Consider the following 10,398-nt stretch of genomic DNA (forward strand, 5'->3'; position numbering starts at 1 on the left):
CTAGTGGCAATGCCACGTTATGTTCAGGGTGTTCCCAGCAACACCCTGACTTGAAATTTTTTTTTTTATATATAATAATTAAATTTTTTTTATTTGTTTACCCTTAAAAAAAATAGGAACACTCTCAAATTAAAAAAAAAAAATTGCTTGTTTTACTTTCAAGCAAAAAAAAAAAAAAAAAAAAAGCCAAAAAAAAAATTCAACTAAAATCTGAAAAAAAAAAAAAAAAAAAATTGTAACTGAGCAAAACAACGGACGGCAAGCCCAACATCAAGCCCAATAGATTACAGAGGAAGCAAACCCACGGATTCTTAAAAAAAAAAAAAAAAAAAAAAAAAAAACCAAACCCCAATACAGAGCAAATCACTAAATCAGAAACCTTAAATCAGTAAATCAGTACATTAGAAATCACTAAAGCTAAAGCAAACCTAAAATCAGAGCAATAGAGCAACGCCTCCCCTTAGAAGTTAGATCGGTCCAGTCGTAGTTGCAGTCCAGACTCTAGAGCATATCGTCGCCCTTCATCGAAGATCGGTTTGGTCACAATCCAAAGCACATCGTCGCTCATCGGAGATTGCTCACACATCGTCGGAGATCAGTCCAGTCCAGAGCACATTGTCGCTGCGTCGCTCGCCCCTCATCACAGATCGCAAATCACTCCGGTGCTCGATGCTCCCTCCTTCAAGGTATTTCTCTCTCTTTTTCTCTTTGACTCTCTCTCAATCTCTCATTGAAATGAAAAGTGAAAACTATGAAAATATGAAATGAAATTAATGAATGAGAGTCTAACTCTCTTTATTCTTTAAGAGTTTAACTCTCTCTCTTTTGAATTGTGAGTCTGTGATTGGCTCATTGGCTGGCCGAATCTTTAGCTTTATTAATAATTTTTTTTGCCTGTTTTTTGACTTTTTGAATTTGGCTTTATCTTATCGTTGGTGTGTGTTGGTGTTGGTGTTGGTGTTAGTGTTGGTGAGATATTAATTGTCTTTTAGTGTAATGTGTATTGTGATTTGTGATTGTGAAATTTTCTGATTGGCAGCTGGCTCTTGTGATTGGGGGCATCAGGCATGAGGCTTGTAATAAATCACTCTTTTTAGACTTAGACTTAAGCTATAGGGCCTATATATTTTTGTGTTGCACAATTTATTGACTTTTTTTTTGTTAAGTAATAGTGTGATATTCCAAGTATCAAACAACCATAGTAATTAGTTGAACTAATTAATTTTGTTTGTTTGGGATATTAATTAACCAATAATTAATTAAGGAAATCAACTAATAAACAATAATTAATAATTTAATTAACCAATATATTATAAAAGACAAACAAATTAAATTATGTTAGGCTAAACAAAAATTAATAATTTTATAATTAATGAAACAACAATATAACAAATTATAGTTTATAAAAAACAAAAAAATTAATGAAACAACTAAACAACAATACATTTGGGAAAAATTATACTTCTTAAGGAACACCTTGGGAAAAATTCCTGAAGTCGCCACTGATCCAAGCTATATAACCAACAACATTCTTAGAGCAATTACACCAGGCTTTGCAAAATACAAAAAGTAGTCAATTTTCCACATTTTTCTTCAAAAACATCCCATATCAATCCTAAATCACTATAAATTTACATTTTTGTTATAGTAACCGTGTTGTAGCTTTGCATCTTAATATTTTATTAATTTCACAATTTTGCTCCTTTTTTTTCTCTCTTATCCGTCTGCAAAACCAACTTAGACTTCTGCTTTCCCTCATCTTCTTCTTCCTCTAATACACATAAACACACCCACATAGATAAACCAACACAGGGACATAAACACACCCACATAGACAAACCAAAAGAGAGAGAGAGAAAGCATTGTTGTGAACTTGATACACTTGTGGATTGGAGCTGGTAGTAGAGATTAGTGCTTGTGGGTTGAGGGGAATGAGTTTTGATGCTTGTGGATCAGTGTTGGTGGCGAAGATCAATGCTTATGGGTCAATGGAGATTGATGCTTGTGGACTAGTGCTTGTGGTGGAGATTGGTGCTTGTGGTGGAGGGGTAATCTGACCATGAGAGAGAGTGTGTGTGGAAGGCTCTAGAGAGAGAGAGAGAGAGAGAGAGATTGACCTAAGAGTTGAGAGGATAAAATAAAAGTAAAGAGATAGAAAAATAAGGATAAAAGAAAAAAGATAATATAATAATAAAAAATTAAAGAAATATTATTATTTAAATAAAATATATTATAAAATAGATTAATTGATGTGGGTGTTTTCGAGATGTGGTTGTGTAAAATAGAAAAAATAAGTTTTAATGCTAAAATAAATAGAAAAACTTACAAAGACCAATGCTAATGCTTTTAGAGTGACAAACTAAAAAATAAGCAAAAGAAAAAAAAAAAAAAAAAAAAACAAATAATATGAGTTTTTGGAACAAATGGGTTAAGCTATGAATTTGTACATTGGTGGAGGTTAATAATGGGAATGACATAGATTGATAGACTCTCCTAGTTTTCACCCAAAAAAAAAAAGATAGACTCTCCTAGTCGTCCCGCTTATCAAAGCAACTTTGATTCACATGTTAACTTTGGATTTAACGCACAGTTTGGATTCAAATTAATTTTAGGGTTTGGAATTTCAATTAGTGATGGGTTAGATTTGGATTTAGATTTTGGTTTGTTGTGAAATTAATTAGTTTGATTTGCTTGGAGTTAAACCAATAGAGTTAGGTTTCAAAAAAAAAAACCTATAGAATTATGTTCACATCAGATAAGAAAACGGGAAATTTCTTCCTTCCCTGGGAAATATTAAAGAGCAAAAATAACAGTAAAAAAGGAAAAAGAAAAAGAAAATTAATCAACAGATTGTTTCATCGTTGCAAAAAAAAAAAAAAAAAAAAAAAATCATCAAACGCATGCTAATTCTGATTTGTTGAACCCGTGACAACGTTAACAGAGCTACGGCAAAGGCAGTGCCATTTTATAGTTAGCCACTTGTCCAGGCATTGCTTATGGAACGTATGTTTGCACGTGCAAAGTTCCCTACACATGTCTCCATCTTCAAAGCCCTCCAAGCAGATAACACACTCAGTCTGGTTTCCATGTTCGTCATGTCCTCTGTATTCCACAACGTTGGACAAGATTCCGAGTTCGATACCGTGGTGGTTTTGTTGGGTTTGAGCCTCAGTTTCGTTTGTAATAGTATTATTACTGTGTCTAAAGCAAAAGCTTATTGCCAAAATTGCAAGAGTGGCGAGTGTAAATTCTGTCACTATAACTGGGAGGGAAAGGGAATAATCATAAGCAGAAGCAGGAGGTGATGGTGGCGATGGCGATGAAAGAAGGGGATGCGGAGGTGGGGAAAACATAGTTGTTTTCTTAATTTTTCTGAGAGAGCACAAGACAACAATCAGTGCGGAGTTCAGATGGCAAAAATTAAAAGACAACATTTAAAGTGAATTTAATCTAAAAAATATTAATGGATAATAGTAACAAAATAAATAAACAATTATAAGAAAATAAATATGTTTCGTATCATTAAAAAAAATAAACAAAAATAACCAATTTACAGTTACTATAAAATATACAATAAAAAGCTTACAAACTAATGTGGTAAAAATGTGATTAGTGTTATTTAAATAATATAATAAATAAATGTTTGTAAATTTTTTTTTATGATTGATAATATACCAATTTGTAAAATATAAATAGTAAAATTTATGATATTTTTACCATCACATAACAATAAAATACTGTAAAAAATATCATCAATAGTAAAAATAATGATAGAAATTATAAAAAAAAAAAAAAAAATTGGGAAATAGGTGTCAAACGTGGTACAAAACAAAAGCTTACAAAAACAGTAGAATAGGTGTAAAGGACATATGATTTGATGTTTGAGAAATTTTTTATTTTTGCTTTTTCTTGTGTCAGACTCGCTTTTTCTTGTGTCAATACAGATGGCGAATACAGGAAGTTTTAGGTGGGAGTCCCCCTCGCCCCCCTCTAGCTCCACCACTGACAACAATGTCCAAATGATACAAATAATTATTCTTCTTATTTTTTATTTATTTTTTTTTTATTTAGAGTATGGAGTTTCAGAGTTTCAGCTCCTACAGCTTCATGGGTTTTGTTGAATTTGTCTCCATTGTTGATGTATTTATCTCCAATTTAGGGTTTTGGGTTGGCACTCAATTATTTGTTCTGTAATCTCTGTTAGGGAGTATCACAATTGAGTTGATCCAGTAGTATTGTCTTGGTCATAAAAGGGAAAAAAATTGACCTTACTCGATTTATTATTACATCATGGGTGTAGAAACTAGAAATAGTTTTCTGTGGCTTATTTTGATTGGAGAATCTTAATAATTTGTCAAGGAGTTGTACTTATTAAATTCCTTATATTTAAGTTTTTGAACGTACATGTTAATTGCATTACTCTTAGTGCATTTTCAAAATGCATAATTTTGTGTTGTACAAATAAATTGAGTTTTTGGAACAAATGTGTTAAGCTATGAACTGGTACAATGGTTGTTAAAAATGGAAATGATGTAGATTTACATGATTGCGTTATTCGTAGTTCCGCCCATCAAAGCTAATTTTGATTCATATGTAACATTGGGATACCTCAATTGATGAGAGTTTGTGGTCAGTATAATTAGTTGGGAGAATGGTAGGAAATGAATTGCCACTTCATTTTTGGAAAGTTGTGTCTGCTCCATTCTTTTACCCCATATTTTTTAATTCTTTGAACAAAGTTAAATTCCTCTCACTCTCATATTGCTTTAGCTTCATCTCATTCTTGCTCTTCCAAAGGTTTCGCTTCAATTGTCCGTTTCTATTTTTACTATTTTTGATAGCAGTTTTCAAGATATTTGTGGGCTTCTCACAAGTAATTCGCAAAAACCCTATATGTTTTATTAAGGGTACGTTTGGTACATTGAATAGAGATTATAATAGGAATTGTAATCTTTATTACTAGTAATAAAGTTTGTTGTAATATAATAACTAAACTTATTCATTAATTTGGTTGTGAATTATAATATTAAAATGAAACTTAACATTTATTTTAGGAAATATCTTACTTATACAATTATATCTCCTTAAAAATTGTCATTTTTAAATTTAAGAGAGATATGTGTTATTTTTTATGATTTTTTATTTTTATAATTGTTAGATGTATATGAAAATTTTGTTTGTTTAGAAATATATTAAGTTTTGAAATTATTGCACTTACTAAGGAATAGCTAATACAACCTTTTAAAGAGGAATAATTATTCTTCATTTTAAAGAATAGCTATTCATAAGGAATGACTATTCTTTGTAATAAAAACATAGCCAAACTAAAGAATAACTAAACCATAGGAATAACTATTACATTACAAATTTTTTTGATCAAGTGATGTCTTTATGTTATACTAAAATGGAAAAAACCCACTAAGGACAAGTCTCCTTTTCTCTCCGTACTGTTATAGTACTTCTTCCCGTTTCCCTTTCACCGGAGCCAATCTCCATTTATCCCCAAATTTTTTTTCCCTTTTCCCTTTCACCGGAGCTAGTCTCCTTATTACCCCAAAATCTCCGTCTCATCTCTCCATCCCCACCCCCAACCCATCAACAGATCTTCTTTTCCCCCCTAATCTCCATCTCATCTCTCTCCACCGGAGCTAGTCTCCTTCACCCCCTAATCTCCGTCTCATCTCTCCCGTCTCCCTTTCTCAGAATCTCCGTCTCATCTCTCTCCATCGGAGCTACTCTCCTTTTCCCCCTAATCTCCATCTCATCTACCCCGTTTCTCTTTCACTGAGCTGCTGCTACCCTTCCAGCTTTTGTTGCTCTGCTTCAATCCAACAAAACCTATCCCATAACTGATACAGAACCTCCGCCATGGAGGTTTCTGATCTTGTGACAAAAACTGAAAAATGTTCTTGTCAGGACATTAGAATAGAGCTCCCTCCAAACCAAGATAACAACCTACCACCAGACAATATCCTACTTGCCAAAATCATTTCCTCCAAAAATATGAACTACAACATCGTAAAGGACATCATTGTCAAGGCTTGGAAGCCAGTTTTCCCAATGGAAATCAATAGACTCAGCAAGGAGGTCTTCATGTTCACTTTTCACCATGAGGTGGACCTTCACAGAGTCTTCACGAGGAGACCATGGTCCATTAGAGGGGGCCATATGGTTCTTAAGAGGTGGAGCCCAGAACTTACGTGGCAGGAAGTAGATTTCTCCACATCCTCAATCTGGGTCCAAGTTCACGGTCTACCTACTCTGTGGAGAACAGAGGAAAACTTAAGAACGATTGGGTCTAGAGTGGGTGCTGTCTTGGAAGTTGACTTGATAGGTGAACTGGGTGGAATGTGGAGAAAATTTATCAGACTCAGAGTTGAAATGGATATATCCAACCCTTTAATCCCAGGTGTTTTCTTGCCCCAGCCAGGTAAAAATGAGTTATGGATTGGATTAAAATACGAGAAAATTGCTGATATTTGTTATTGTTGTGGTATCATTGGGCATGATCAGAAGAATTGCTCAGCGGAGGTGTTCAAACTCCGAAACCCATCTGGAAAAAGTTTTAAGGCCGCTGGACCATGGCTCAGAGCAGAAAACGACGAAGTCCCAGATGGAATAGCCACCAATACTTCGACCTCTATCCCCACTAGCGCTTCGGTTTCAAAACTACACCAAGTCGCCGGCAGCAATGCGTGGCAAAACGCCAAGAGTAACCATGAAAGTGGTCCTGCCCAGAGAGACGACACGTGTATGCTAGTGGACAACTTGCATTCTGTTAGCAAGGACAGCACAAGGAATGACACCGGAAAGCTAGGGATGGTACAATCACAGCTGGTGAGTGACACGCAATCCTTACCTCCCCAAAACGTGGTTAACCCCGATATCTATGAGGCTTGAAATTTATTTCTCTTGACTCCTGTGAAGATTGGGCTTCAAAAAAGCCACACTCCCACTAAACCAAACCTTACACACCAACATGGCCCATTTGAGGACCCAGCTAGCAGTCACCTGTCAAACCCACCCTTAAGTGTGGACCAAAAGGTACAAGGCCTATCCACAGCCGGCCCAAAAACACCTTCCAACTCGTGTAAAGTATCTTATGTTGATCATTCTGACCAGATGGCTCAAAATCCTCTAATCCATAAATCCCTTACCCACCCCAGTGAAAAAGACATAACAGACACAATCCCAGAGCACCCAAGTGCCATCACCATCCCCATCCCCAACCCTTTCCCCTCCACCATCAGAAAATTTGAGCATAAATCTTAAGAGGAAACTACCTAGACCAAGTTTTGATCTCCTTTCAAAGAGGCTAAGGAATGCAGCCACAGCTCCAGAACCGGTGTACTTTGACCCGGGTACGGCAACACTCATTCTGCGATCAAGGTTGGAAGATTTTATGTTGGAAGAGAGTAGGAAAGCTGAAAATCATGGTGAGCTCCATCCTGACCCTTCCCCCCTTTCCACCCTCATGGTTTCTGATTACTTATGTTCAAATTTTGTTTCTACGGTTGAGGATGCGGGCCTTATCAAGCCCCCAACCTCGCCATGAGGATTCTAGGTTGGAACTGTCGAGGCATTTGCCACGCCGCGACAGTTCGAGCCCTTGGGGCTCAAATAAAAGGGGCAAGACCGGATGTGGTCTTTCTATCTGAAACAAAAGCTAACAAAAATAGGATGGATTATGTTAAGAAGTTTGTTAAGTTTGAAAATTTTTGTGTTGTTGAGGCTAAGGGATATGCAAGAGGATTATGTGTTATGTGGAAAAATGGCCTAGCCATAAAAGAGGTGGAGTATGATAAAAATTTAATTGCTGTCAAGGTAGTAGACCAAAATGTAGAATGGTTGTTAGTTGGTTTCTATGGTCCACCATATAAAGCAAAGAAGAAAAAAGCATGGGGGAATTTGTTTGCTGTTCTAGAATCCCACTAGGGACCGTGGGCTTGCATTGGGGATTTCAACTTTATAATCAATGATGAGGAACAATTTGGAGGCAAGAAAGGAGGACCATCTTCTACAAACTACCTTAAAGAATTATTGTTTAAGCTAAATGCTGTGGATTTGGGGTACTCAGGGAACAAATTCACGTGGGCTAGAGGTAAGTGGGGCAATTCTGCAATCAAAAGGAGGCTAGATAGGGGGGTGGCAAACATTTCATGGCGGCTGGCTTACCCAAAAGCAACCATCACCCATCTGGGTGCTATCAAGTCAGACCATGCCCCGATACTTCTGGACACAAACCCATGTGATAGCTTTGCTCATAGGCCTTTCAGGTTTGAAGCAGTTTGGCTTAGAGATGAAAATTGCAGTGCTGTTATTGAAAATGCCTGGAATGTAAAGGTTTCAGGATCAGAATTCATCAAATTGTACAAAAAGCAAGCTGCAACCAGAGATGCTCTCCGCAAATGGAATAAGGAGGTGTTTGGCCGATGCCAGGACAAAATTAATTCCCTACTCAAAAAAATCAGGGAAGTGCAAGATAGACAGCCTTCACATGAAAATGGTTCAGTGGAAAGTGGTCTTCAATCTGAACTCTCGGAATGGCTTCTTAGAAGTGAAGTGATATGGAGACAAAAGTCTAGAGAATTGTGGCTCAAACTTGGGGATAAAAACTCAAAGTTTTTTCACTTGTCTACCATCATTCGAAGAAGAAGCAACAATATAGATGCTATAAAAAATGAAGATGGGTCATGGATCCATGAGTCTAGCCAAATCAGGAATCAATTCCGAGATAATTTCATAAATCTATTCACAGAAGGTGATATATGTTTTCCTGAGACTCTTGAATATTTGGTGTTGCCTTGCATCACTGAGGAAGAAAATGAGAGCTTACAAAACATCCCATCTCCAGATGAGATCAAAGCTGCCCTGTTTCAGATGCCGGACTTAAAGGCACCAGGCCCAGATGGCTTCCCGGTGCTTTTCTATAAGCAACTGTGGCCTACAGTAGGAAATGATGTCATTAAGGCAGTCTCTTCCTTCTTTGCCAGGGGTTCAATGCCAAAAGAGGTAAATAGCTCTCTAATTGTTCTCATCCCTAAGTTATCTAACCCCACCACTGTTAATCATTTCAGACCAATCAGCCTTTGTAACGTGGTATATAAGATCATTTCAAAGCTCTTGGTGGAAAAGCTTCGACCTCTTCTTGATAAATTGATATCGCCTACCCAATCAGCCTTCATTCCAAATAGGTGGATAGCAGAGAACCAAATTATTGTCCAAGAAATTCTACATAGCTTTAAGACTCGCAAAACAAAGCCAGGCCTTATGGCAATCAAACTTGATCTCCAAAAGGCGTACGATAGAGTAAATTGGAAGTTCTTGGAAGCAGTCCTTCTTCATTTTGGGTTCAATGAAACCTTCACAAGGTGGATCATTGCTTGTGTATCCTCGGTTTCTTTTGAAGTGGTTGTTAATGGGGGCAAATCAGAGTGTTTCAAGTCGAGTAGGGGGCTGAGGCAAGGGGATCCACTATCCCCATACCTATTTATCTTGGGACAAGAAGTGCTATCAAGACTTATAGAGCATGAACTCAGGCTGAAAAATATCGCCGGAATAAAATCTAGCATCAGTGGGCCTACGATCTCCCATGTTATATATGCCGACGACATCATTTTATTCATAAAGGCCTCTAAAAAAGATGCAGAAAGTTTAGTGAAAACGCTGGAGAAGTACTGTAGCTGGTCTGGCCAATCCTTTAACAGAAGCAAATCGGGGGTTTTCTTTTCAAAGCATACACAAAGCCAAGTCCGAAGATCCATAAAAGGAATCCTCCAGGTGAAAAGCCTAAAAAAGGATGCGGTATACCTGGGTGCACCATTGTTTCTTTCAAGGGCCCCTTCTAAGGATTTTGCATTCCTTGAAGATAAGCTTGAAGCGAAACTGTCGGGATGGAGAAGCAATTGTCTGTCATGGGCAGGGAGAAGGACTTTAATTAACTCTGTGGCTCAATCAATGCCGATATACACCATGTCCTCATTCAATATTCCCAACAAAGTGTGCAACAACTTGGATGCCCTAACTAGAAGGTTCTGGTGGAAGCCTATACAAAAGGAGGGAAGATTTCTGGCTTGGAAAGCTTGGGACAGCTTGTGTTGTCCAAGAAAGAGTGGTGGTTTGGGGTTCAAAAAAGCCAAAAACATAAACTCTGCATTACTGGCAAAGTTGGCATGGATGATAGCATCCAAGAGAGATAGCCTCTGTATGAGGATTCTCAGAGCAAAATATAAGGTAAAAGATGATTGGCTTAGGGCGGAAGCGTCTAAGTATGCATCCCCCACTTGGAAAGCAATTGAGAAAGCAAGGGAAATAGTCAGAAGGGGAGCTTGCTTCCTCATTGGAGATGGTGAATCAATTGATGTTTGGGTAGACCCTTGGGTTCCATGGATTGAAGGC

Source organism: Quercus robur, chromosome 1, assembly GCF_932294415.1.
Source record: "Quercus robur chromosome 1, dhQueRobu3.1, whole genome shotgun sequence".
NCBI classification, from domain to species: Eukaryota; Viridiplantae; Streptophyta; class Magnoliopsida; order Fagales; family Fagaceae; genus Quercus; species Quercus robur.